This window comes from Herpailurus yagouaroundi, unplaced genomic scaffold, assembly GCF_014898765.1.
Source record: "Herpailurus yagouaroundi ecotype Mexico unplaced genomic scaffold, PumYag 218, whole genome shotgun sequence".
Taxonomy (NCBI): domain Eukaryota; kingdom Metazoa; phylum Chordata; class Mammalia; order Carnivora; family Felidae; genus Herpailurus; species Herpailurus yagouaroundi.
This window is the reverse complement of record NW_024412449.1, coordinates 5,954,868-5,981,866: the sequence shown is the minus strand read 5'-3', so window position 1 is coordinate 5,981,866 and position 26,999 is coordinate 5,954,868. Positions and strand designations below refer to the sequence as shown.

Below are 26,999 nucleotides of genomic sequence, written 5' to 3'. Positions count from 1 at the left end.
CTATTGGCTCCTGCTTGGGCTTCCCAGGAAGCCAGGGGGCAGCACCTATCCCCTCCCGTTCCCCTTGGCCAGGTTGACCAAAGTCTGTTTGGTGTTTTCCCCTGCAGGGAGGAACTAGCACATGAAGACTGTTAGTGCAGGGGTCATGGAAGTTCCAGGGACTCAGTGTTCCTCTACTCCCCTGGTACACACTGCTTTTCTGCATCACACCCCCACCCCAACCTGCCCCTACGAAGCTCTCTTTCATCTGCCTAGTCCTCACTAGCACCTCTGCTCTGCTCCAAGGCTGACCCAGAACCAGATTCTGTCTGCTCCTGGGATGCTTCCAGCCCAATGGGAGATCCAAGCAGCAGGACTAGTCCATCACGGTGTAAAAGGTGTGAGCATTTGACAGGGGGATCAGAGAAGTCCATCTGGGGGCTTCCCGAGCAGCTAGGTGCCAATGAGCTTCAGTAGAAAGTCACCAGGTGGAGGAAAGAACAGAGCCTTCCACTAGAGACAGCAGTGTGCAAGCGCGGGGAAGCCAGAGAAGCTTGGGAATGAGACAGAACCCCGACTCTCAGTTCAGACAAGCCCAGTACCCCTTCCTTATCCCTAGCCCGGGTCCCCAGGCTCTGGATGAAGAGAGAGAGACCTAGCTTCCTCTCGGCTCTCTGCATTGTGAAGACAGCTAGAAGTTGGCAGTTTGCAACCTGAAAGAAGGCTCTTTCATGCCAGCATGCCAACCATGCTGGCACCCTGACCTAGAACTCCCAGCCTCCAGAACTGTGATAAATACATTTTTGTTGCTTCTAAGACACCCAGGCTATGGTATTCTACGATAGCAGCCCAAACTGACTAAGACAGACTTTCTTGGGGCCAAATGCAAACCAGGTGTTGGGATAAAGCCCCCGACTCCAGCTTCTGTCCCTCCCACAGCCTTGCTGGATCCTGAGAGGGCCCAGAGTACTGAGATAGAAGACCACGGGCCGGGGCTAAAGACCAGCATTATGCGCTGGGTCTGCTGCTGACCTCCCTATGCACGGCCTTAGGTGGATCAGGACTGCACTGAACTTGGGGCCCCTCCTGGCCCTGCCCTCTCATCCTGTTGGCCATGCAGAGGGGCAGATATCTCCTTTTCCTGCTCCATGCCAGGCACCATGTTGTGCATGGGTGCGGCCTTTACCCAGAGGAGCTTGCAGTCAGGATGGGACAAACAGCCACACAGTGTGGCAAGGTCTACCCGGGGAAGCACATGGCACCGTGGAGGCATTGAGGACAGGGTTTCAGGGGGAGAAGGGAACTAGGTCTGGGAAGAGGGGAAGAAAACCTCCTCGGAGGCCCCCTTCTGCAGCTGCGACCCACCCAGCTTCTCAAAATCCCGGGACCCCAGCTATCCCTGATGTGAACAGCCCAGGTGAGGAGAGCCGGCTAAGGAAGCATGACCCCAGCCCTGCCCACAGGCCTGCTGGGCAGGCAAAGCCCAGTCTTGGTGGTGGCTGCTGCTGTGTCCTCCTCAGCAGAGCCCCAAGGGGCCTAGCCTCAGCTCTTCCCCATTTCCTGCAGGCATTCCAGACTTCTTTTGGGCTAAACCGAGTCTGCCTATGGGCCAAGCTCGGGCAGGAGAGGAGGACTGAGTCCTGCCTGCCAGAAGCCAGGAAGCGACAGCCCAAGGTAGGAGCTGGTCTGCCTCCTGGGCCAAGGTTGGGTGGTAGCCTGTAGGGCCTGTGGGGCCTCCACTCCGCAGTCAGGGCTTATCTGCCTCTTGCCCCCACCTGGCCACTAAGCCTGATGCTGGTAATGAGCATCTCTTACACCACCGTGGCTCAGAGGAGGCCTCCTGGCAGCCTGGCCTTGTTCTCATTGTCCTGCTCCAGCCCAAATGCACCAGGCCCAGGCCTCAATCATGATCAATGGGCCGAGGATGTGCTGACAAGGCACTTTCATCTTTTCTCAAGGCCGGTGTTTGAACTTCTCCGAGCAAGCGGCCTTCCCAAACGGGCCTGTCTTCTAAGAAGGCGGCCAATCTCCTTTCCCTTGCTTCCTAAGCAGGCTGATCCTGAGAGTTATTGAGGCACAAAAAAGGAGACGTTCAAAGGCAAATCTAAATTACCGTCCTCTTCAAACTGGGGAAAAGTCTTATTAAGTCACCTGCATGTGAATCCCGGCCTATTTCTGTCTGCAGACCTTTCTTCCTTTGTGCCACATAAATGGACACATCTTATTGATTTTCTTTCAACCTGGATCACCTCCATAGCTGTGAATATGGGCAGACAAATCCCACTTCTTCCTCGCCGGTGGGGCTGAGGAAGAATGGGGGTGGCAGCCACGCGGGCCCAGCATGCCGGGGAGGTGCCGCACCCCTCCTCACCGCCCCTGGGTGCCTTTCCACGGGCCTCAGCAGAGCTCCTGAGAGCCAGCTCTTTCCTCAGGGGTGCCAGGGGAGGCCCCGTGGGCCTGGGGAGCTGGCAGATGGGGCCTAGCCAGCCCTTCCTGGGTAGGAGGGCAACTCCGGGGACCCCTGAACTTGCCCACCTCTGCCCTCAGCCTGTTCTCTCATTTTCTGTGTCTCTGCTCAACCTCTGTGAGTCTTCCACCCCCAAGCCCTTGCCACTTTGGTCCCACCATTCCAGCCCTGACCTCCTTGCGGAGCAGGCCACACATGCTTCTACCTCAGGGCCTTGGCAGTGCTGTTCCCACGCTCAGAAACTTCTTCCCCCAGACATCCTGAAGTCCCCTTTCCTCACCTCCTTCAAGTGTCAGCTCAAATGTCAACTTTTCAGGGAAGCTTTCTTGGCCACCCCACTCAAAATGGCGCTCCCCCCACCCATACTGCCCAGATCCCTCCCACGTTTTATTTTTCCACACAGCACTTATTACAACTGACATATTCTGTGTTTTACTTGCTTTTTTTATCTCCCCCATTAAAATCTAAACTCCGTGTCAACAGAAATTTTCGTAGAACAGGCCCCTGCGTGAGGGTGTTTCACCCCATCAGACCCAGCTGGCCAACGTCCTCCAGGCCCTCAGCTGCCCTCTACAAGCCCTTCCCAGAGGATGGATCCTCCTGTGGGGACCCCAGGGCTGCTGCCCACCTCCCTCATTATACCTCTAAACTGGGCGAGTTGGTGTACTAATTACTATGCACTATGGCCTGAATGTTTGTGTCCCCCACCCCCAATTCATCTATGGAATTTCTAATTCCCAGGGTGACGGTATTAGGAAATGGGGCCTTTGGGAAGTGGTTATACAAGAGCTTCCTTGCCCCTTGTATTGTGTGAGGGCACAATGAGTGAGTCAGCCGTCTCTAACATGGAAAAGGGCCTTCACTGGAACCCGACTGTGCTGGCACCCTGATCTTGACCTTCCAGCCTCCAGAACCAAGAGAAATACATGTCTGTAGTTTATAAGCCACCCAGTCTTTGGTACTTGGTATAGCAGCCTAAGTGGGCTAAAACACTGCATAAACCACCCCGGCTGGCTGACGGGAGCCCCGGAGCTAGGGCTGGCTCTCCCGGCATGGGTCCCAGCGTGACTCTCCTTTTATCTCCTGACCTGTTTTCCCACATGCAACACGGAACCTGAAGACCCCTCTGTAGGCCTGATAATCAGAGCCCCTGGCCCATTCTGGGGAAAATCAGAACCAGCAGCTGGAGGCACTTAGACTGATCTAGGCTCAGTTCTCATCTTTGGGCTGCTCCAGGCCAGGCAGGTAGGTTGAGAGGCTGGGATGGAGTAGAACATTGGGGCCAGGCCCAGAAGGTTCAGGTAAGAGTGTGGCAGTGAGGGAGACACCCCAAGTCATGATTTCATCCCTCCCCCACCGTTCTCGGACCCCAAATGAACCACAGGCAGGCATTCAGGCTGTGAGGATTAGAAGGCCACCAAACCTGACCTCAGTCCTCAAGAAGACTTTACCAATCAGTTCTTCATGTTTGGGGTGGGGGTGAGGGGGGATTGGCCAGGAGTCTCTGACTCGGGACCCATAACCCTGTGATTTTCCCTTCTCCAATTTTAAATGTGCTGAACAGAATCCTGGTCATGAGCTCAGCCCCAAGGCTGACCCTGTCGCTGACACTGACCTTGCTGCCAGGCCCGGCCCAGACACCTCCTGCCCCAGTGGACATGCTACCCCCCAGGGCTGCCAGCCTTCTTGCTGAACTGAGCTGCAGGGAGCATGGCTGCCTCCCCACATTCATCTCCACCAGATTTCAGCCACCGGCCACGAGTGTGGCAGCTCCACCCACAGTGACCCTCCAGTCTCCAAGAGGCCTGTTCCTCTCCGTTAGGCCAATCGGTGATTCTTACCTGTCTGGTCTGCCTAGCCGTGACACCAGATACAGCTCCTCCCCCATCCTCCCTCATCTTGACTGAAGTGTGGTCCTCCTCTCCCCAGGATGCCTGCAGTCACTTCCAAACTGGCCTCCCTGATCCTGACCCTAAACCTTGGCGTCACTGGGCTAGGAGGCTGGGGTCCGGCACACAGCTGCCAATGATCTTTCTTTAAAAATCTGGTCCTTTATCTCCCTCTTGGAAAGCTTGCATTGCCCCAGGGCCCCTACTAGGCCACAAACTTTAAGAAGGCACTCACTCTCAGGGCTGTGCAAGTGCAGAGTCATTCTTAAAAAGCAGTGCTTCTGTAAATCTTGGGCCAAAGGGGCCCTGCTGGACTCGCCCTAGTCTCAGCCCTGCATCACCCTTAAATCCAGATAAACTCCACATTCCTTCACTTGGCTCAAGGCGCCACCACACCCCAGCCCCAACCCTCTCCTGCCTTGTCTCCTACCCAATCCCCAATGCCCCCCGTACCTCACCACAACAAAGGACCTGGGATCATTCACCTAGAGGCTCCCCCACTTCTGGGTTCCTGTACCCTCTCCCCTCCTGGGCCTGTCTCCTCTTGCTCTTCCAGGCTTCACTTGGCTGTCACCTTTTCCAGGTAAGCCTCTTTGGCCAGGGTGGGCAAGGGGTCTCCTCTCTCCCAGGGACCCATGGGAGGAGCACACGGCACTAATCCCATTGTACTACCTTCGCCCATTTATGCGTCCCTCACTCCCAACGGGCTGACTCATCTTTGAGGGCCAGAACAATGTCTGCTTTCTCTCCTTTTCCAGCTCAGGGCCTGGCCCAGAGTAAGCCAGTGCGTGTCAGATGGATGAAAGACTAACCCACAAGTGCGCAGGCTCATCAAAGAACGGGCTGTCAGCCCCGGCCCCAGCACATGAGCCCCACTGAGAAACCCCATGCGTCTGCTTGCTGGGGAGAAGCAGACAGACAGATGGAAGCAAGTGAGGCCTAGGAATTCTTTGGGGAAGGAAGCTCATTTCCAAACGGTAGGCATACAGGCTATGGGAAGACAAAAAAATTTCTCAAAATTAAACCAAAGGAGGGGTTTGGGGAGCGACGGGGCTCCGAGGGATTTATTAATGCACGCCTCCGAGTGATTCTTCCTTCTGCAATCCAGGCACTAGGTTAGCACTGACTTCCAAATTATATTTAATTGGACAATTATTCAAACTGAAAAACCTGCACAGAAAACGAAGGCGGTCCTTAATAAACACCTTGTCTCCTCAGCCCCAAACAGGCAAGTCGTTTACTGACCCAAGAGGCACAATTTTGTCTTTGGTAAATTTATTTTGAAGTAATTGCCGACTCCAGGAGTAACCATTTTTCAAAGGGAAACTTGGCTCTAGCCAGCAGAATAATAAATTGTTCCCTGACCCGTGTGAAGCCTAATCCCATTAGAAAGATGTGCGCTTAGAGGGTGGACGGTGGAGGGCGGCGCACGGGGAGGGCTGGCCCTGCGCACAGCAGCATCACCCGGTCTGGCGGATGGGAGGCTCCCGGGATGTCCGGGGCACAACCACCGGGAGGAGCCCATACTTTCTCTACAGGAGCAGCCGCAGGGCTGGGCCGGGATGTGTTACCCGGCCACGCTCGCCACTGTCCGGGAGAGAAGGCTCCAGCCTCGCCGGGGCAAGGGGGTGGGGGCGGCCCTGGGCACCGCCCCACTAGGCTTGATTGCAGCCCGGGAGCCAGGCCTCTTCCAGCATCACCTCCCCCGACCCCGCCACCCCACCCCACTGCGGGGACAGCCCTTATTTCCGCTCTGCGGCCCGGCCCGGGTGCCCCCAGCCAAACCGCCCCCTCCCCACCGGCCAGCGGGGTCGTGCGGAGGAGCCGGCAGGGCAGGCGGACCTTCCCAGCCGAAGGCGCGCACGCGCGGGCCGCACCTTGTTGAGCAGCTGAGGGCCTTGGGGAACCTGCTTTAATGAATAGAAGTACGTTTATAAATAGCATATCCATATGCAGATGAGCACCTCCAACAGCCTGGAAACAGACTAGTCTCTGATCGCTTCCTTTTAAGCAAATACAGTTTATAAAAACTGGGGTCTTTTTTCAGGAGAGAAACGAAGGGACTTTCCTTGATTTGCCAAGGGATTCCAACTTGGTTTCCTTGAAGAACCAGGTCCCTCCCTTCCATGAATAGTGTACCTCGGTGCCCTCAAATCTGTCTTTGGCCTACTTGGTAACTACCACAGGTCTTTGTTCTTACTGCGGATGCATCCGGGTGCCTACTACAGTGCCTGCCCTGAGGTGGTGTTCAAGAAAATATTGTTCATAGCTATGACTCCTGGAGAACCCGTCCTCTGGAGAAGCCTCATCAGTTCCTTCGTGCAGCCTTTCTCCAGACCTTGAGCAAAGTAAAGTTCACAGGACATCAGTTGGAAAGACCCTCAAGTGTGATCAATTATCCTCTTCCCTCTTTTTCTGGTCAGAGAGACAAACTTTGAGAGGCTGAACAGTGTCCCAACTTCGGAACAGATCCCAGGCTGAAGCAGAGGTGGAACCTGGGTCTCTCCTGCATCCAGGCCACCTCCCAACACCAGCCTGGCTCCACTCGGAGTGGTAACACAATCAAAAGAGCCCTAGCAGTGAGCAGGTCCTCCCAGAGCATCTCTGGCTACCCACGGCTTCTTACAAAGAAACCGAGGCTCCCAGAGTGAGACCCCAGGTAATACTTTGAGGGGGCTTTTCCCAAGCTCTTAGGCACTCATATGCAGCCTATGAGTTAGGGCCAGGTGCCCTGTCAGCACCTTTGGTCCTCTGGGGAGCCACAGGGCTTGGGCCCCTGTATCCAGCAAGGCCACGTCATCAGAGGACAGCAACCCCACAGGGCATGGAGGCTGCTTCTGCTGGGTTCTAATTCTTCATTCAACTGCCCCGGCTCATCACAGGGAGTTTCTGGGGCACTCCGGCCCAGAAACCCCATACCACTCCCATCGTCTCCCTGAAACCTTCTGCCTTGCTTGTGCCCCTGTGCTCCCAGAGCAACTCTCCACATGCCCACAGTCACACCCCCGCCCGCCAACTTCCTTCTTGATTTTGTGACCGTGGCCTCACCTTCTGCCTTAAAATAATAAATACATTGTTGAGCAAGAACAACCTGAGGCCCACAGCCGGAAAAGCGGAGGCATTTAGCCTATGGAAGACCAGATTCAAGGAGAATGTATCCAGAGAGGGCTGTGGGGGAAGCACTGGAACATTTGGGGTTAGGAGGACGAGCCCGAAAGTCTGAGGTCTGTGAGCCATGCCCCTCTTTTAACCAACTATGTGGGTTATGAAAGTCATATGACCTTCACAGGTTGTTTCCTTATCTGGAAAATGGAATGGTAAGTAGAGCCTAGATGGTTAAGTTGTGTCATTATGAGATCTAACGTTTTTGGGGCACTTGCTGTGGCTATTCTAAACACTTTACATTCACACGCTCACTTGATCTGCACTGCAAGCCTGTGAGGTAGATATTATTTCCCCATTTTATAGATTAGGAAATTGAGACACAGAGAGGTTAAGTTTCTCGCCCAAGGACACACAGCTAGCAGGCATTCCTCCAATGCATATAATAGACCTGGCATATTATAAGAACTCTATATTTATAATTACTATTATTTTAAAAAAAATTTAAATGTTTATTTATTATTATTGAGGGACAGAGAGAGACAGAGCATGGCATGGGAGGGACAGAGAGAGGGGGAGACACAGAATCCGAAGCAGGCTCCAGACTCTTGAGCCGTCAGCACAGAGCCTGACGTGGGGCTCGAACTCACTGCGAGATCGTGACCTGAGCCAAAGTTGGATGCTTAACTGACTGAGCCACCCAGGCGCCCCTATAATTGCTATTATTCAGACTTGATTTTCCCTCTTGTACCAGTCCAAAAAGCAGAATGACGGCCACTGAGGCGAATCAAGGGAGCGAGTGGTGTGCCAGAGAGCGTGAACAGAGCAGGGCTGTGGGGGCAAGAACTGCCTCTGATACTCCTGATGGAAACATTAAGGTGCATCCGTATGTAAGCATTTGCATCCAAGATTTACACAAGAGCCAAGAAATATACTGGGAAACCCTTGAATTCAGACCACATGCATCCTTTATATGGGCTCCGGGGCCCTGACAGAGAACAGAGAATAGGCCCCAGGTGACAGCTCATCCAAAGGGGGATAGTGGCTGATGTGGCGGACAAACCCAGCCAGGTCAGAGCCCCCCCCAGCAGGAAAGTGGGGTATGGCCCTGCAGCTGGAGGGGCAGGCCATCCTGGGAGCGCATGTAAGCTGTGCCCTGAGGGAGGAAATCATCACAGACTGTACCCTGAAGGCCGAGCTACCCAGCTGTGGGACCTCCAACTGGGCGTGACATGGAGGAGAGGCACCCCCCGGCTTTGAAAGGGAGACCCTGAAGACACAGGTGTCATCTGCCATGTGACTGGCAGTAGAGGAGGAAGCAAATGCCTGGTACAATGAACTCCAATGTGGTGGTGGTGGCGGGAGCAGTTAACAGTGGAAGGTTGGCCGGGATTCTGGCTCAGTTGGCTGCCCCTGTGAGTACAAATCATGTAAGGTACTTCTGCAAATCACCCAAAACACTTGGGAAACGAAGGTCTGCGGAGACCTGAACTGGGGCCGGGGCCATGGAGATTCAAATGTTTCGCTAAGGCCTGAGCCATACAGGTCACATAAGGATGAACTTGCTGATTTCAGAGGGTCTGACAACAAACTAAGCAGACTAGAGTGGGAATGAGCTCCCCATCCCTATGAGTATGCGAGTGGAGGCTACACCACTATCTGCCAGGGATGCTGCAGAAAGCCTCCCTCTGCTGTCCTGAGAGGGGTGAGATGAGCCTTCCTGATTCATCGTTCCTTTTTCTATTTGCTTCTCCCTCTTTTCCCCTCCCCCACTCAGATATGCCCAATTTCCACCTAACGCTCTTCCTGAAGGTTCATTGCTCACACTATCAGGCACACATACGCCCACAGAGCACACACACAAAAAAAATGATAGTAAAGATGAGCTAACACTTACATACGGGTATTGGGTGCCACAACTTTGCAGATACTGACTCACAGCCTCACGACAGGTGAACTGAGTATTGTTATCCCCATTTTACAGATGGGGAAACTGAGGCCCGGCAAGGCCTGATACCTGTGGTATCAGGTGGCCTAGCCCCTGGTCCACATGCTTAGCCCCCATTCTATGCTGCCTCCCACCACACAGCACACCCATGAGTCCTTCATGGCTGGGCTGAAGCCTAAAGACCTGGGTGAAGCCCAGCCCAGAGGAGGAGCCATCAGGAATACCCTCTTCTTGGGGACAAGAAGATCCCTGTGGTCCCGGCTGGGCGGCCTCCTCTTGTTGGACACAGCGTCTGTGGACCCTCTGTGAGGTGTGTCAGGGGGACTGTCTCAGTAAGATGGGTCCCAATCTTCCTTAAGGAGGGAGGCAGACACCAAAGCACAGAGAGGTTTTAGCCACCACCTCAGAGGGCATCAGACTGTAGCTGGGCACCTGCCCTGTCAGGGCTCTGGGAACCTGTTTCTGTCTGTGCTGTGGTTTCTGCTGCTGTCTGCAGGAAAGCCCTCAGAGTAGACTGAGCTGGGGGTCTTGCTGGGAGCAGGGATGAAAGCAGAAGTTGTAGAAACAGAAGGTCTGTCCCTCCATGGGGAAGGGATGAAGGCTTAGGCCCCTGAGGGAGGCCCTAGAGAAGAGTGGCTGCACCCTGGGGCAGGCCCTAAGGGGTCAGGCCAGGCCCTGAGGTGCCCTCCCGATCACGGTTCAGGGGGCTGCTTTCATTGCTCACTCCTGGCCTCTCAGCTGCCCCCTCTAACCTGATAATCCCCTCACCCAATGGCCCCATCCTCTCTGCTGCTCCAGACTGATTCCAGAACACAGCTGTGCCCATGCCTTGCCCCTGGTAAGAGCCTTCTGGTGGCTTCTTAGCACCAGAGGGCAGAGCCCAACACTCCCCACCTTGGGAGATGTGGTTTCATCTCCCACCACACACCCTCTCCCTGCCTGGGCCCCAGGCACCTCGCATCCTTACCATTCCTCCAAAGGCGACCCGAATTACAAACACAGGCTGTACCCTCAGCTTTGAATGCCCTTCCATGCTCTTCTCCCCCACAGGAGGTTGTATTAATCCTTCAAAGCTGCAACCCATGACTTCTTCTTCCATGCAGCCCATTCCGGTCCCCTTTCTTCCTGTCTTGAGCACCCAAGCAAGACATAAAAACACCAGCAACCCCCTCAGTCCGCCCTATTGCAACAGCTTTATACTTTTACAACTTTCATCCTTCCAACGTGTGAGGTAAATACTGTACTGGATCAGCCCCAGTTCACAGATTAGAAGGCTGAGCACAGATAGTTAAATAACGTGTCCAGGGTCACACAGCTAGGAAGGACTGGAGCTGGTAATTCAAACCTAGACAATCTGGTTCCAGAGTCTTAACCATTATTTTATTCTCACTGGTTTGGGTGTCAGCCACAGGCTCTGTTTCCCTCTAGGGTGGGGAGAGGAGTCCTCAGGTCCTACACACCCCTTTGGCTGGGAGTCAGATCCCACAGCTGGCTGACGCCTCTGGGATTGGAGGCCTCTGATCCCTCTCACCTAGCATCTTGTCACATCTCCCATGTGCCTCTGGGCTGCCTGGTAAAGACACCCAGGTTAGCATGACAATCCCCAAATCAGCTCAGGGTCCACAGGAAAAGGGCCCATCCAGAGATTCCCCCCTCCAAACCTCTCTCTGCCCCACCTCCACCCTCCACCACATTGGGCTTCAGAGAAGGGTGAGTTTGGAGCCCCAGGATTCCAGGCATCTCCAGAGCTTCCCTAAGACAACTTGCAGAGTCCCGCTATAGTCCAAATTCCAGCTGTTGACAATCCCAACCTTCTAATCTTCACATCACTTAGAAAGTTCTGGCTAATATTAGTCATAAGACCACTGTGTCTATATCTGTGCTTATTAAAGGCTGGCAAATCTTATGCAAACAGAAGATAATGCGTGCAGGGCCTGGCCCAGAGAAGACACCACAAAACTTTCTTCTCCCTTCCTTCTTATCTCCCTCTCTCCCTTCCTTCCTTCCAAAAATATGTTTTGAGCACTTACTGGAGAAAGGCCTATGCTGGATGCTGGAGAAATGTTGACAGAATACTGATCTTCATAGAGTTAACAGTCTAGTGAGAGAAATGGTCCAGAAAACCCATCCATAGCCTGTGGTTTGAGAGCATGGACAGAGGGCAGCCCAGGGAGTTAGGGGCATGGCCCCCACCTAGAAAGCTCGCGTATGTGTGACAGGCTTGGGTGATCAGAAGGGGCCTGTGGGCCAAGCTGAGCAGCTTGGACTCCACTCAGAGGCTGAAGGTTCTACATGAGGGGTTTACCATGAGAGGGAGCTTCAGCAGTGTCACTCCGGCAGAAGAGGTAGAGTGTGAGACTGGGGCAGGGAGACGAGAAGGACAATTCAGATGGTCAGGAGCAAGGTGACGCTGACCCGGCTTAGGAGAGTGGCAGTGGGGATGGAGATAAATGATATTTCAACATTACTTAGTTGGTCACAGTTAACCACAGCTTCCGGGTATGGAGTGACACCAGTGGCCTAGGTGTTGGATCTTTGTGCCTCACACCCAGTTTCTCCATCCTTATAGGAGCCCCCCAGGGAGGTCCTTTAGGCCACATCCAGGGCAGAAAGCAGATGGCACCCCTGAGGCACAGGGCTGGGTGGGGCAGGCAGGCCTGGAGTGTCCAACACAGGGTCGGCCAGAGGGCTGGGACACTGAGTATGGAGGAAGAGTCGTCAAGGGTGACACGGGTCTCTGGCAGCTGGTGGTGAGATGCTCTGAGACAGAGTCCAAGACCAGGGAGGGCTGGATGGGAGTGTGGGAAGGGCCCTGCTTCCACCCTGAGGCTCCCACGTGGTCAGCACTGGCTCTGTGCCCCAGGCGACATGCCTCTTCTTATCCTTTGTTTCTAAAACAAAGGACTTACCAGCGACATGAAATGGCCTCATGTTCCCCCATCCCAGCTCTCACCTTTCTTGCTGCCAGCATTCTAGGCCAGGCACATGGCCCCTTGGAGAACCTTCTTTCATGGGGGGTGGCATTTTAGGGAACACGAGCTATTTGGGGACAGTGAGGGACAGGCTGGGAAGCCAGAAAGAATTGAGTTGGGCAAGCACAAAGCTGCAAAATGTTATACATTCAGATGTGCAAAATCACAGACCTTTATTTTCTATTATTTACCTCACTTTGCTGTTGAGCTCGAATGCCCCCAGATGACTGGGAGGGGAGTGTGGGAGATCCTTTAGCTAACCAGTTAAAGATAGCTCAGCCTTTTCCAGCTTGAAAGTCTCTTTCAGGTTAACACAACGACTTTTTCATAAATAACCCGTCTTTCAGAATCAAGCTATAACAACTGTTTCTCTCCTCTGTCAGTATATCTTGAGTCTACTCCTTTCTTCCCAAGATGGCTGCTGGCTGCTGAGGGCAGCTGGCACCCCTCATGGTGGCAGGGGAAGGCCAACAGGCCCACATGCTACAGAAGATGGATGTCACTGCTCAAGCAAGCAAATGCACCTTTCCTCTGCCTTTTTTTCTCTTCAGGCTCTCAACCCATCTGAAGATGCTCGTCCACATAGGTGGGGAGAGGGCGATTTTTACTTGGTCTACCAACTGAGATACTTATCTCTTCTGGAAGTGTCCTTACAGACACACCCAGAAGTAATATTTTTACCTGCCTTCTGGACATCCATTGGTTCAGTCAAGTGAATACATAAAATTAACCATCACACGGGCATTGGCCAACGACCAGCAGGGGCTGGAATATGAAAGCCCAGCTCCCTTGCCCCTGCTCAGGACAACTAGGAAGCAGTATTTCACTCCAGAGTTCCTCATGCAGAACTGAACTGGACTGACACTACCCTCTGGGGAACTGAAATTGTTTTAAATCTCTGCCTCATCCCCTGATGCACCAGCTTGGCTTTTCCCTTCTCTTCCCCCTGCCCACTCCTTCCAGGCTTCTCCTGGGAACACCTCATTAAAAACCACTTAAACATACATCCTCATCTCGGGGTCTGCTACCAAGAGCCCAGCCTTGAAGCAACATATGCCCTACAGAGCTGTAAGCATGCAAACTAAGCGCACCAGCTATTTATTGAGCACCTGTCGTGTGCATTGTATTTCACGTGCCTTATCTCACTTAATCCTCAGAACCCAACTGCCAGATGGGACATGTTATTGTTCCCAATGTACAGATGAGGACACCAAGGCTTAGAGCATCATTTGACTTGCTGAAAGCCACCCAGCTGGGGAGTGGTGGAGCAGGATTTAGATTCAGGACTGTGGGACTCCACGGCCTGTGCGCTACCCTCCCAATGTCCACCCTACCCCAGGATGTACAGTGAGTGAACGTGGCCCAGAGGCCCATGGCAGGAGGTAAGGCAGTTAGTGTGAGGGAAGAACAAGATCCTTTTTGGAGAAATCGTGGTAGAGCAAAACAGAACGAGCTCAAAGTGGGGATAGGTGTGGAGAAGCAGACCCATACCTGGATTTAAAAAAAATTTTTTTTTCATGTTTATTTATTTTTGACAGAGAGAGAGAGAGAGAGCGCGCGCGCGCACGTGCGCGCATGAGTGGGGGAGGGGCAGAGAGAGAGGGAGACACAGAATCCGAAGCAGGCTCCAGGCTCTGAGCTGTCAGCACAGAGCCTGACGTGGGACTTGAACTCACGGACTGTGAGATCATGACCTGAGCCGAAGTCGAACGCTCAACCGACTGAGCCACCCAGGCGCCCCAGCCCCATACCTGGATTAAGACATGGGATTGGAAAGAGGCTGGTCTGAGCTGACCCACAGGCATGTGCACTCGCCATAGTGACGCAGAAACACCAGGGAAGCTTAGGGGGTTACAGCTCACATCTCACCGTTCCCTTGTGGGGACTCTGGCCGGCTCCATGCTGCTCTCCCGGCTACAGACACCTTACCTTGTACTTGTAGAAGTAAGACTTCTAGCATGGCTCCGGTCTTTAGGAAGGAAGGGATCCGCCCAGAGTAGGAAGGATCGGCTCACAGAGGCTGTGGGTTGAGCTTGGAGACACAACCCCTATGGGACAAGTTTTTTGTTTTTTGTTTTTTGTTTTTTTTTAGTTTATTTATTTTGAGAGAGAGAGAGAGAGAGAATGGGCAGGATAGGGGCAGAGAGAGAGGGAGACAGAGGGCCCGAAGTGGTCTCTGCACTGACAGTAGAGAACCCTATGTAGGGCTCAAATTCAGGAACCATGAAATCATGACCTCAGCCAACCAACTGAGCCACCCAGGTGCCCCAGGGACAAGCTTTGATCTCAACTGGAGGGAGGGATCACCCTGACCTAGCTGCTGATGAGGGAGGTGGGGGAAGGGCATGGGCCTCCCCTGTACCAGGTGGGTCAGCAGGGGAGGGCAAAGACAGGAGTGGCCCACATCTGGGACCTGTCACACAGCAGTTTTTGCCTAAGCCCTGGGAGCCTGCGGGGTGGCTTTAAGTCAAGTGCGGCCAATCAGGAATCCAAAGTTCCGCTTCCTGAGATCTGGAGCCAAGCTTCTGCTTGATCTGGGGACAGGGTTTGCAGCTAAATGGCAGGTGTGGGCTGGTGGTCATGCTGTGCGCAGGGAGGGAGAAAGAAGAGGAAATCCAAGAATCACTATCCTTCGGAGATGGCACCATACTGCTCACACCAGCATCAGTGTAAGCGACTGGGCCACTAGCCCCCCACACCCTTTGTCTCCAGAAATAGTTGGGACAAAAGGTGGCTGGCTCTGAGATGATGGCAGGAGATACAGAGCACTAGGCTGGAAACAAGAGAAGGGAAACAGCTTCCTGAGGGAAGCTCCAGGAGACCCTAGGTTGACATGCCTGGTCCTATCTTCTGTCTGGGCCCCCAGACAGGATGATGAGCAAACAAGTATCTCTCAGACAAGGAACCCCCACAGTCTGATGCCCATGTGACCCCCAGCTGTACCCCCGTCCAGGACAAAATGCCTTCCCCCTGAAACCAAATTCCAGTTCTATTCCCTGATCCGAGCCCCTCTCCTATACTCAGATGGAAGTGTCACTTGACCCCTGACCTGAATCCAGGCTTACTTCAAACCTACCCTGACTGAACCCAGACTTCACTGTCAATCCCCCTCTTACCCTGCTCTTACCTTTAACATCCGCTGCAACCTTGGCTGTGACTTGGCTGCACGCTCGTGTGTATCCAGGGCCACAGTTCCGTTCATTCAGGAGGACTGTGCTGGCCACCTGGTGGCTGCTGGCCTCTGTCTGCCTTGCTCTGAGGGACAGAGGGGACCCCTTAGAATGGCTGGGCTCTGAACGGCTCTGGCCATCCCTCAGCAGTGACATCTGAGCTCTGGTGTCATCAGCATCATGGGAGGGATTCACCGATTTCCCTGCCTGTCACTTTACCATAATTTCAAAGGCACGGTAAGCTGATTCCATCTCACAACACCATGTGACTCCATCTTGGTCTCCAAAGGCTTCCTTGGGACCAGGACCCAGAAGAGATGGCCCGCGAGTGTGATTATTTGTAGACATGCTCTGCCAGGCCCCTCTGCCCTGGCCCCGGCACCACTCCTGACTCATCTGAGGCCTGATGGTCCCAGGAGCAACCTCCTGGAGACTGAAGGAGGCAGGTGAAGCAAATGCCACCAGGAGGCCCTGCCAAGCTGTGCCTTCAGCCCCTCTGCAAGATGACAGAAATCCTAAAAACCCCAGAGTTGCTCAGGCAGGAGGGCTGTAAGCAGGGCCTGTGGCCTCTCTTCGTCCGTCACCTTCACCATTTGCAACTGTCCCGACTGACTGAGCATGTGCTCAGTCTACCCCGCGGCCAGGGGCGAAGCTGGTGGGCAGTGGCTGCGTGGGCCGCTCTAGAGCTGGGCACTGGGGAAGAGCGGTTCAGAAAGAAGCCCGCAGGTTAACGGGGAGGAGGGATGCTGTGGCTGGAGCCTGGCAGGTTTACCCCCAGGGGACTGAAACTATCGAAGGCACAGCCCACCCAGAAGACTGATGTTAACTGGCGCCCTAGGGGCTGAGCCCTGGACTCAGAGGCAGAACCCTGCCAGGAGATGGAGAAGGGTTTCCAGACCTGGGACCTCAGCCGGTGGGGTTGTTTGGCGGTGTAGCCCTGAGGTGCAGGGTGGGTGTTGGAGTCCCCCTCCCCCCATCCACAGCCTCAAGACATGCTTTCCCAGGGCCCCCATGCCCGGGGAGGCCAGATGCTCCAGCCTGGCACAAGGAGAGAGGAAAGTAGGGTATTGTTGGGAAGGTTTCATCTCTCAGTACAGCTTTCTAACCATCACAGCATCCAATTTAAAAGAAAATCTAAAAAGAGGACATCACATCAACTCTCTGATTATTTGTGGGCTGTGAAGACTGCCTGTAAAACCTCCCCGGTAATTAAGTAGAATGACTCCATTTTGCCACATAAGTATGGTTATTGCTCCTGGGTGGCTGCAATGAATATAAAAGCAGCTTAAGGAAGCCATCATCAAGGCGTAATGAGTTTTTAAATATTAATTAATATGTTAATAATCATTCTAGGTTGAGGGTGAGATTGTGGTACCATCAGAAACGGTTTCTGCCAGGGATTCAGGAGTGCCTGCCTCCTACCCAGCACACCCTCTTCCTGGAGGGCTTCCTGAGGGAGCAGTAGTGGAATGGAGATCAGAGCCCTGCTTTATTACTAGCGCTGTGATGCCTGGGCCCCCGTGCAGCGCTCTGAGCGACTGGTCCGGAGCACATGGAACATCATGCAAGGTCTTCAGCGGGGGCCTGTCACATCCCCAAATGGAAATGTGGCATCAGCACCCCGGGAGGGCCCGTGGAGCGAGAGAGATGTCCCGGGAGAGCCCCTGGTCCACTGCCCTCCCCGGACGTGGAACCAGAAGGGATGAGCGGAGAGGTGGTCACAGGACTCAGGGCCCGTGCCCTGCCTGGATGGGCAAGATACCACCATGAACCTGAGTGGGGTCCAGTAAGGCTGGTCCACTCAGGCCCAGTCGCTGCCTTAGATTCTGACCTCCTTTGGAAGGAGCTGGGAGGACAGTGTTCAGAGGAAGTTCTCGCGTGGGAAGAGGAAAGGGAGCTTGAAGCACTTCCTTCCCCACGGCCACCCAGTTTTCGTTCTTGAACCTTCTGGCCTGCCTAGCAGGGGCATGGCTGCCTGCTGCTGGGGCCAATCCGCAGCTCATGGATACAGCCTGTTCCTAGCTAGCTCAGGCCCATCCATCAATACAGACTGGAAATCTGCAGCCCCCAGAAGCCTCTGAATAGGTTAGAACAGGGTGTTAAATGATTAACCCAAGGCTGTCCTACACACTTATGCCAAAAATTCACCCTCCTTTCTATTTCGCCACCTTAAGTTATAACCAGGCTTCCTGTCCCGGCTAGTTCAACCGAGGGCTACACAAGGACCACCACAGACAGCATATGCCTGGGCAGCAGTAGAAAAATTCCCCTAATCTGAACCTCATACCCTTCTCCCATCATTAAGTTCTTACAGAGAAATTAATGTCCCAAATGAAATCCCTTTCCATATGTTAATCCATCTCCAAAACTCTCCCTTCCCTGTTGCTTTTCAGCAACAGAAGGGGCTTTCCTTGGAAGCCTGGGGGAGGGGCACCGAGGGTACTTCTTTACCCCTGCAGCCTGGACCAAATTCCTCTGGAGTGGTTTGCAAAGTTTCATAGAGCTAATTTGAACTCTCTCATCTGTGCCCTTTTCCTTAAAACTCCAAATAGAACAGCCACAGCTCTAAATCCAGGCTATTTGGAAGCAAATGTGGCCACTTTAGCAATAAATAACATTCCCCAAGCCAAGTGAAGGTCTAACATTTCTGCCGGCAGCCATGGACCACAGGCAGATGTTGGAGCCCCAGGTTAGGGAGCAAATCCCTTCTGCACTGTGGGCCTCAGTTTTTCCCTTCTGCAGAATGGGAATGACAGTCCTGCCCTGCTTGCTTCCCAAAGCTGTGGGGATAAATGGAGAAGAGGCACTTTATAATCTATAGCTTGAGATGTCAAGATGAGAGTGCTATGTCACTGTGTCCGCTCCCTTCCTTGCCCTTCCTCCGTGTGGATCAGCTCCAAGGCGGAAAAGCCTCTGCCAGGCCCAGCCTGAGCTCTATATTCTCCCACAATCTTCCTACCCCTTTCCCCCCACCTCCACTCCCACCTTCGGCCCTAGCTCCCTTCTCAGTCCTGCCCCAGTCCTTACTTCCCAGATAGAAGACTCTAAAGCACCAGCCTAAGGGTCCCTACAAGTTTGGGTCTGAACCCTGGCACGGAGCGCACCCTCGAGTACACCACATCCAGCTCATCCCACCCAGCTCAGCACAGGTTGGGGGAACTTTACCTCCTAGCAATCTGCCTGGGGGCGTGACGAAAGTCCAGAATGCTGCGAACACGGGGCTGCCAACTTCTGTCCAGATGGTTTCAAACTTGCCGGGACAAAGGGCTGAGCCCCTTCCTAGGAGCGGCAGCTGGGCCCACGGAAGCATGGGGAGTGCTGCCGAGCAAGCCCCCCACCCTGCATCAATTAGGCACTGATTAGCAGGGAGGGGGCCAGGTGGGTGCTGGCTGGGCGCCGCCCCGTGGTCACAGCCTCGCTTCTCTAATTGCAAGCCGTGCCTGGCAGGGCTGGGCACGGACTTCACGCCGAGAGAGAAGAGAGCCAGGCGCAGCCTGAGTGCTTCTGTTTCTGATCTCTTCTTGCAGGTTTTTCCAAAGCTGCTGTGAGCTGCCCAGCCTTGGGGAGGAGGGGAACAGCGGGTTTAAGCAGTGGCCGCCACCTGCTAATTGCAGCTTCTGATACTTGAATGGGGCTATAGAGGCAGGTGCGGAGGTGGGGCTCTTACACTTTGCAACACAGCCCCTTCCCACACTGCCCCCACCTGGCGTTTGTTCAGTGCTCTGAGACCCTGAAGGGTAGTGCTGGGGAAAAGATTCCTGAAGGTTTCCAACTCCAGGTTCTGCCTGGGGCTCAGAAGGCCACTGACTGGCACTTAGGGGTGGCTGATAAAGGCCGACACGAATACTCCACATCTGACCACTGAACATGGAAATGTGACTTCCAAGAACCCAAATGTAATTTAATTGTAGTCCATTTAAATAGCCACACGGGACTAGTGGCTAATACCGGACAGCACAGATTTAGACAGAAGTGAGGAAAATGTTACCGCGATTGCCCCCAGGTCTCTGAGAGGAACCTGAGGAATGACATGACTGTCCCCTGATCCCGTTCTCTCCACACACCAAAACAGGGCTTTCCTTCCTCCTCCCTTCTGGTCTGGGCCTCTGCCGGTGAGCCCCGAGCCCCCACAGGCAAGGCTGCTTCCAGGAACAGTCAGGGACTGAGGTTAGGAATGTAGCCTTTGGGGCCACACAGACTGAAGTTCAAATCATCCCTGCTCTGAAGCTTTCTCATCTGTAAAACAGGGGGAAATAAATAACACCACTATCCACTGAGGGTTCCTGTGAGGACTGAATGTGAAGCACCGCCACCAGTCCCTGGCACATAGGAGGCACTGGGTAAGTGGCGGCTTTAATCGCTATCACCATCGCCGCCACCACCACCGCTGCTGACAACTGTCTTCTGGAGGGAGACTGCAGACCTTAAAACGCAGTCTGAGTCTGGAGCTTCTCAGGTAGCAGCAAAGGCCGCCAGGAGAGAAACCAAACACGGCCCTGCCCCCAAACGGCTGTGTGTGTTCAGGGGGTGGGGGGGGGGCACAATACCTGTTGTTAAGTGAGAGAGCGTGTCCTTTCAGAGTAGGGATTCACACATAACGATTGCTGCCAACTGGGTGGGGGGTGAGGGGTGGCTGGAATCTGTCAGTAGTTACAGGAACAGTCAGGCATGAAGCTCACCCCAGCGGGAGCAGAGACAGGACCATCCACATGAAACTCCCATGCTCACTCTTGGCCACGGGCCTGGCACTCTTCCTGCCCACAGCTGTCCTGGTGAACCTGGGTGGCATTGGTGGGAAGGTGGAGGAGTGGGGACCCCCAAGTTGCTCCAAAGTGAATGACTGACGCACGGTGTTTGCACTAAGGTGGAAGGACATACACAGGGCCAGGCATCCTTTCCTGCTGGTCATGGCAAGGATTCCTGAGAGCAGGTGTGACTTCAGACGGAGAGGTTTGCAGAAGACCCATCGCAGGGCCGTGGGCTTTGGAGCCGGGGAGGACGATGAGGAGTGGAGAGTACCCAGGAATCACCACCTCCTACAACGTCTGAAGTCTGAGGTGACTCAGGAGCCCCCCCCCCATCTCTGCTGGTTCCAGGAAAGAGCAACATCAGCTGTCAGATGACTGGATTGTGACCCCCCATTCTGGGCAGTGGTGGCTGTCAATGGAGACCGGAGGCCCTTGGTGGAGCTGGCCACACCAGGGGAGCACGCTGGAGAGAGAGGAGCCTGACCCCTAAAGGTGCCCCCGCCCGCCGCACCCCGAGGTGGAGGAAGCCGTCCCTGAACGGGGAGGACTCCATACAGCAGGACACAATTGAACAAAATACATCGTGGAGGTGTGGACTTGGGGTGCCCCGAGGCTGCTCACCCTTCCCTCTCCCGCCGTCCCCACCACCCAGCCCTCCAGCGAGCAGGGCTGTCATCAGACTCATTGGCTCCCAAGTTCTGAAATGAACTCTGCTCCAAGTAATTACAGCTCTTCAAGTTTCCCGTCCTCTGTTTAAAGAATTCGTCCTCTGGCCCTCAATGCCCCATCAGCTCCCTAATTAGCAGCGCACAGCGCGATTACACATTCTCCGCAGCTCGCTGGGTCCGGCCCCCTAATGAGTGTTTGTGGACAGCTGGGAGCCAGGCCCGCCACCGCGGCCCCGCCGAGCCAGGAGTCAGGGCCCAGGAGTGCGAGCTGTCAGCTCCGTGATGGGGCTGGAGCTGGTCGCAGCCCCGCGGGCCTCCAGGAGGAAAGGCCTTGAAATATAAATGAAGATGAATATTCATATTTGGTTCAATAAGTGCCAACTATTAATATACATGTCTGTCGGGAAGAGGAGGCAGCACAGAGCCAATTCTGCCGGGCATAATTGGGCTCCTAATTCACAATTAGCCTTGAGCTCCAGGCCTCTGCACAGCCAGAACCCCTCTCCAAACCTCGAGAGGGGTAGGGGATGGCCCTGCCATCTCGGGGTGCTTCTGCCCTGAGACCCCTCCACCAGGAGAAGGCCAGGGAGAGGAGAGGGGCCCGCAGTCCCCTCTAGAATCCCCCAGGGATTACGGGAACCACATCCTTCAGGTGGACCCCAAAGTCACATCTGAGCCACCCACACTGTGCCTCTATGGGGCTGTCAGTTCAGAGAGCTCACGTCCAGCTTGTAAACCAACTTCATGCCACGAAATGTCTAGAGATGCATGGGAGTGAAGCCAGAAAACTGTAGGGTCGAGGCCTAGTGTGGTGGCTATCCTCTCTGAAGGCTGGCTTGCTGGGGCCCACCCATGTGGCCAGAGAGGAACTCCAGCCTCTGCCTTAACCAGGATCCTGGTGTCACTTAACTTCTCTTCTGAGCCCTGTCTTGCTTCCCCCAGACTCTGACCAGATGTCCTGCATTATGACACAGCTGCCACCTGGCCTTCTCTACACCCTAAAATTCACGGACTGCCTGCTGGTGGCTGCTGAGCATGGCTGCCTTCTGCTGTGTAGCCTATCTCAGAGGCACAGGGAAGACTTCAGGATTCAGAGACCAGGAGGAGCCACAGCCCAGAGCGGCGGGCATGTCTGAGCCCTGGCAATGAGCGCACACCCGGGGCAGCTGTGTAGACTCCCTTTGGGCCAAAAGGGGAACCAGGAGGTTGCCAGCTCAGTTCTAGGTCTGCCCCAGCCAGGGGCAGGGGCCAAGGTCTGCCACTGGGCAGAGGGCCTGCCTGTGCCCTCCAGCCAAGGTCCAAACCTGCCAGGACTCAGATGGCTCCAGTGGGGATGGGAAATGGTCTGAGAGGTGCTGAATGCCTGGAAGATGAAAGGCTACATTGGAGGCTTGTCCAGGTATGCTTCTGCCCGAGCAGTGGCCAGGAGCAGGCAGGACAGGGCAGGGGAGGCAGGAGCTGTGACGAGGGCCTGGTGTGCTCTGGGCCTAGGTCCTTGCATCCTCTTAACGATGTGTGAGGCAACCTCCATTTCACAGATGGGAAGGCTGATGCCCAGAGAGGTTAAGCGAAGGGAATAGACAGGAAATCCGAGCATGGACAAAGCCATTTTCCCATCTGCTACCTCAGGGTCTGCAAAATGGCCACGTGGAAACTACAGGAATGGGGGTGGCCTCCCATCATAGGCAAGTGAGAAGGATCCTAAGAGAGTTTCCACTCTTTCTCTTCTTCTTCCTCCCCTCCTCTTCCTGTTATGAACAACTTTGCCCAAAAGCCACGAGGTGAGGCCAAGCAAGGTCAGTGTCTGCATCAGAGGCCAGGGGACATCACAGCGGCCCAGAGCAGGGCGTTGTGTCGGAGCTGGAGTAGGATGAGGACTCCCAGGAGGGAGGCGGTCCACCACGGTGGGTGAGGCAGGCACCGTGCAGGAGAGTGGGGTGGCAGGAGAGCCTGGCTGCATACAGGGGGCTGACCAAACACACAAACACACTAAGGCTGGGGTGCCTGGGTGGCTCAGTCGGTTAAGCGACCAACTTCGGCTCAGGTCATGATCTCGCGGTCCGTGGGTTCGAGCCCCGTGTCGAGCTCTGTGCTGTCAGTTCGGAGCCTGGAGCCTGCTTCGGATTCTGTGTCTCCCTCTCTCTCTGCCCCTCCCCGACTCACGCTGTCTCTCTGTCTCTCAAAAAAGGAATAAAGGTTAAAAAAATTTTTTTTAAAGAAACACGCTGAGGCTAATGAGAACCATGCCCCCTCACCATTGGGGAAGGGAGTTGCAGATAAGGAAAAGGAGTAAACCAGAATGAACCCTGGGTTAGAATTGTAAGTATCCATGTGAACATACAGTTTGCAATAGAGATAGGGATGGATTTGTCCACTAAAGTGGTTCACTGGTTAGGACTTCTTGGAGAAACAGCTGAGTCCAGAGGGCCGAGGCAGGGAAAGTACCAGCTGAGCCTAGGACATCTGACTGTGCCAAAAAGCAAGTGTGTGCTCAAATCGTGACGGGGGAAATAGCAACAGGAAACAGAAGCCAGCTTGAAGGGGCTCCCACTGGCCAAATCTGGGGCAATCTGAACATCAAAATAAATAATGATAGTGGCAGTTTATAACCCATTGAATAAAACAGGAAACCATGAATCCATACTGACATAAATGAATAAATTGGAAGTTTAATGAGGAATGGGATATTTACGTAGTCTCAGAGTACCTTCCCACATAGTTATTAATTATAAAAGGAAAAAAAAAGAGTAATTTTACAGCGGAGAAGCCTGGCAGACACCATCTTCATCAACTGATCGAAGTGAACAGCAGTAGTGGAACAAATCAAAATTGTGCACCACCTGATTGGATGCGAGGAGAGAAGCTCTCCATCACTTCTGTCATGTTTCTGCCAGAAGCGCGCAGCCTGAACCGAACCTTCAGAAACACTGCACATTCCCCCCCGACTGAGGGACAGTCTGCCAAGTGCCTGCCTGTCGTCTCAGAAGTGACCAGGTGAAGGGAGGCTGGGGAACTGTCCCATACTGAAGGACATGAAATAAATGACAGCGGAATGAGACACATGATCCGAGAACCTGGATCCTTTTGCGGTAAAGCACCTGACTGGGACAGCTGGTAAACCTGAGCGGGACCTGAAGATCACATGGTGGTTCCACGTCCGTGGGGCTTAGCTGCCTGGAGGATAGGTGCGAGAATGCCTTCTTTGTACGAAATACACTCTGACACGTGGAGACGCGTGACGGGGGATTATGTAGGCAATTTATTTTGAAAGGGTTCAGCGAAAGAGATGGTTATGTGTACTGTGATTGCCGCTTTTTTGTAAGTTGACACTATTTCAAAATAAAAAGTAAATTTTAGAAGGGCAGAGGGAGGTCCTCGCCTGGCCTGGGGCCCAGAGCTGGGAAAAACAAGAGCATGGTCACCTGCGTTCCGTGAGGGGTACTGACCGCTCCAGGCCAGGCTTGCCAACAGGAAGCCCAGATTGGCCCAGGCCCCCGACCTCGTCATTTGCCTCCAGCTGATAAAAGAGAGAAGCCAGGATTCCTCTGGAGCGATCACATAGGGCTGCTCCCCTCCTCTCCTCTCCCGTCCCCAGTGGGGGGAAGGGCTGCCAGGGCAGCAGAGAGTTTCTTAAGGGAACATGGCCTGTGTCCCTATAGAGTCTGGGGGCAGCTGACTGACATCTCCCCACAAAGTCTGAAGTCCAGAGGCCACCCAGAGCTGCCTGTGAACCCACCACTCGGGTGCCCTGTGCTGGCAGAGTTTGGGAGGGCAAAGGTGAGGGAAAAGAATCCAAGGCTCTAGCTTTCTTGAAAGAACCCTTCCCCAGGAGACTGGCAGGGCATGGTGACTTCAGGCGGTGACTCTAACAGGAAGGGCCCAGAGTGCGTGTAAAGATGCAGTGAACTGGACAAAGCAAGCATGCACTCAGCACCTGCTCTTGGCCTCTAGGGCTCACCCCTGCACTGGGCACCCGCTCAGGACCCAAACACAGTCCCTGCCTCTGGTCCCAGCTGCTGCTCAGACCAAGGGGTCTGTAATAGGGAGCTATTGCTGGGACATTACTGCACAGCGAGCCTGTCCAGAACTCCGGCGTTTACGGCAACACTCTTTTCTCAGCCCCGGGTCTGCAGGCAGGGTGACTACTGGAGGATACAGGCTGGCTGGGTTGGTTGCAGGTTTTTGTTGGGTTCAGGCCTGCCCCTCAGGCCCAGCAGGAGGGGCACTACATCCAGGAGCATGTGCTTCTCAGGCCACCAAAGACAAGAGGCCGAGCAGAAACACAACACCTTGTCCCAAAGCCACGTGCCGCCACTTCCACCACCCAAACGAGTCACAGGACGTGTTAGTCCTCTGCTGTGTAACAAATTATTATGAACTTAGCCACTGAAAACAAAACCCACTTGTTAGCTCGCCGTCCGTAGGTCAGAGTCAGGCCTGGTGCGGTAGATTCTCTGCTCATGCTGAAGTCAAGGCGTCAGCTGACTACGTTCTCATCTAGAGCTCAGGATGCTCCTCCAAGCTCACTCCTGCCGCTGCGCTGGTAGGACCGTTCCTCGTGCCTGTAGAACTGAAGCCCCCACTTCCTGGCTGGCTGTCAGCCAGAGTTGCTCTCAGCTTCTAGAGGCTGCTCACATTCCTAGCAGCGAGGCCTCCCCCATCCTCAAGCTCGCAATGGTGCAATGACGTTTGAATGTTTCTGATGTCCCTTTCTGCTGCTAACCAGAGAAATCTCTCTGCTTTTAAAGGGCTCACTTTTTAAAAGGCTCACCTGGATAATTTCTGCATTTTAAGACCAGCTGACTTGGGACTTTAATTACATCGACAACTCCCCCCCCCCCCAACCCCGCCCCCCCTTCACAGCAGTACCTAGAATAGTGTTTAACTGAATAACTAGGGGTCAGGAATCTTGAGGGGTCATCTTTAGAATTCTGCTTTCCACACATGGCCAAGGCTAACCTGTAAGGGGGGGGGAGGGGCGGGGGGCAGATATGCACCTTCCCAGAGAGAGGGAAGCAAAATTTACCAAACATTACAGTGTTTCTGGAAACTCTTCCTGAAACCCATTCGTCTATGGGTTGGGAAAGAAATAGAAAGGGAGGACCCCAGGCCTGTTCCCAAGATACTCTAACACTGTTCTCTTCCCAGGATGGTCCTGGGCCAGGGCCTGGTGTGTGAGCCCCACACGGGCACCAGGGAACCTCCTGGACCCCTTCCTTTGGCTCCCTATGGATGGTTGTCCAGCCATCACTTTACCGCACAGCTGGCCCTTCCTGGGCAGCCACCAGCCCAGCCACCAGCTCTATCCTGCCCTCAGAGCTCCCCAAACACTTCCCTGACTCCAGGACAGAGGCTGAGGTCCAGCCCCTTCGTCCTTGCCCCCAGGCCATGTGCCCACCGTCCAGCCTTTGCTCTCTGTGCTGTTTTCCACTCTCTTCCCCCTCACTCCCCAGGCACCTGCTCCTGCCAGACTCTAGGCTTCCATCTCTGGCCTTCTTCACTGAGCTTCAGGCTCTTCCTCTCTGATCTCTTTATTCACATCCTCACTACCCATCAAGGCCTCCTTTGTCCTCTTGCTCCTCTGGAAGGCCCATGAGACTACCCTCTGGGCTCTGTCTTATCTCTGCTCTGGGGCTGGGTAGAACTCCCTCTAGAAGGGTCAGAATGAGGTGGTGGGAACCCTAGCTTGCTGTAGCACAGTTGTATGTGGGGAAAATTCCACAGGAGGGAGTGAGCACCCCAACATACCCTGCGACTATAGGATACCCAGTCCTACATGAAGGGGATCCAGCAGGGGCAACTTACCCCAAGCCCACGCAGCCCTATAGCCCCCATGGAGTCCCATGCCACCCTCTTACACACCTGCTCAGGGCACTTGGCTCTCCCTCACACTCTGGTACTCCCTCCCAGAATGGTTCAGGATCTGGGCTGCCTGTTTCCCCAGGTGGGATGTCTTTTCAAAGCATGTCTCTGCCCCCTAGGACCCAGGAGCTGGATTCAGTTTGAACAGAGAGGGTCTGCTGGCTCCCTGGGCTCTGGCTCCAACCGTCCCCTGG

At 54.3% G+C, this 26,999-nt stretch overlaps 1 long non-coding RNA gene across 1 annotated transcript in view; it reads right to left on the bottom strand.

The window, feature by feature from the left end:
• LOC121018260 (uncharacterized) overlaps positions 1-19,021 on the bottom strand; it is a 32,820-nt gene extending 13,799 nt beyond the window's left edge. Inside the window, exons 1-2 of the long non-coding RNA XR_005785108.1 lie at positions 18,693-19,021; positions 15,485-15,612 (exon numbers count right to left, since the gene is read on the bottom strand). This is a non-coding gene — a long non-coding RNA (uncharacterized LOC121018260). The remainder of the gene's footprint in view (positions 1-15,484; positions 15,613-18,692) is intronic.
• Between the last annotated feature and the right edge of the window lie 7,978 nt (positions 19,022-26,999).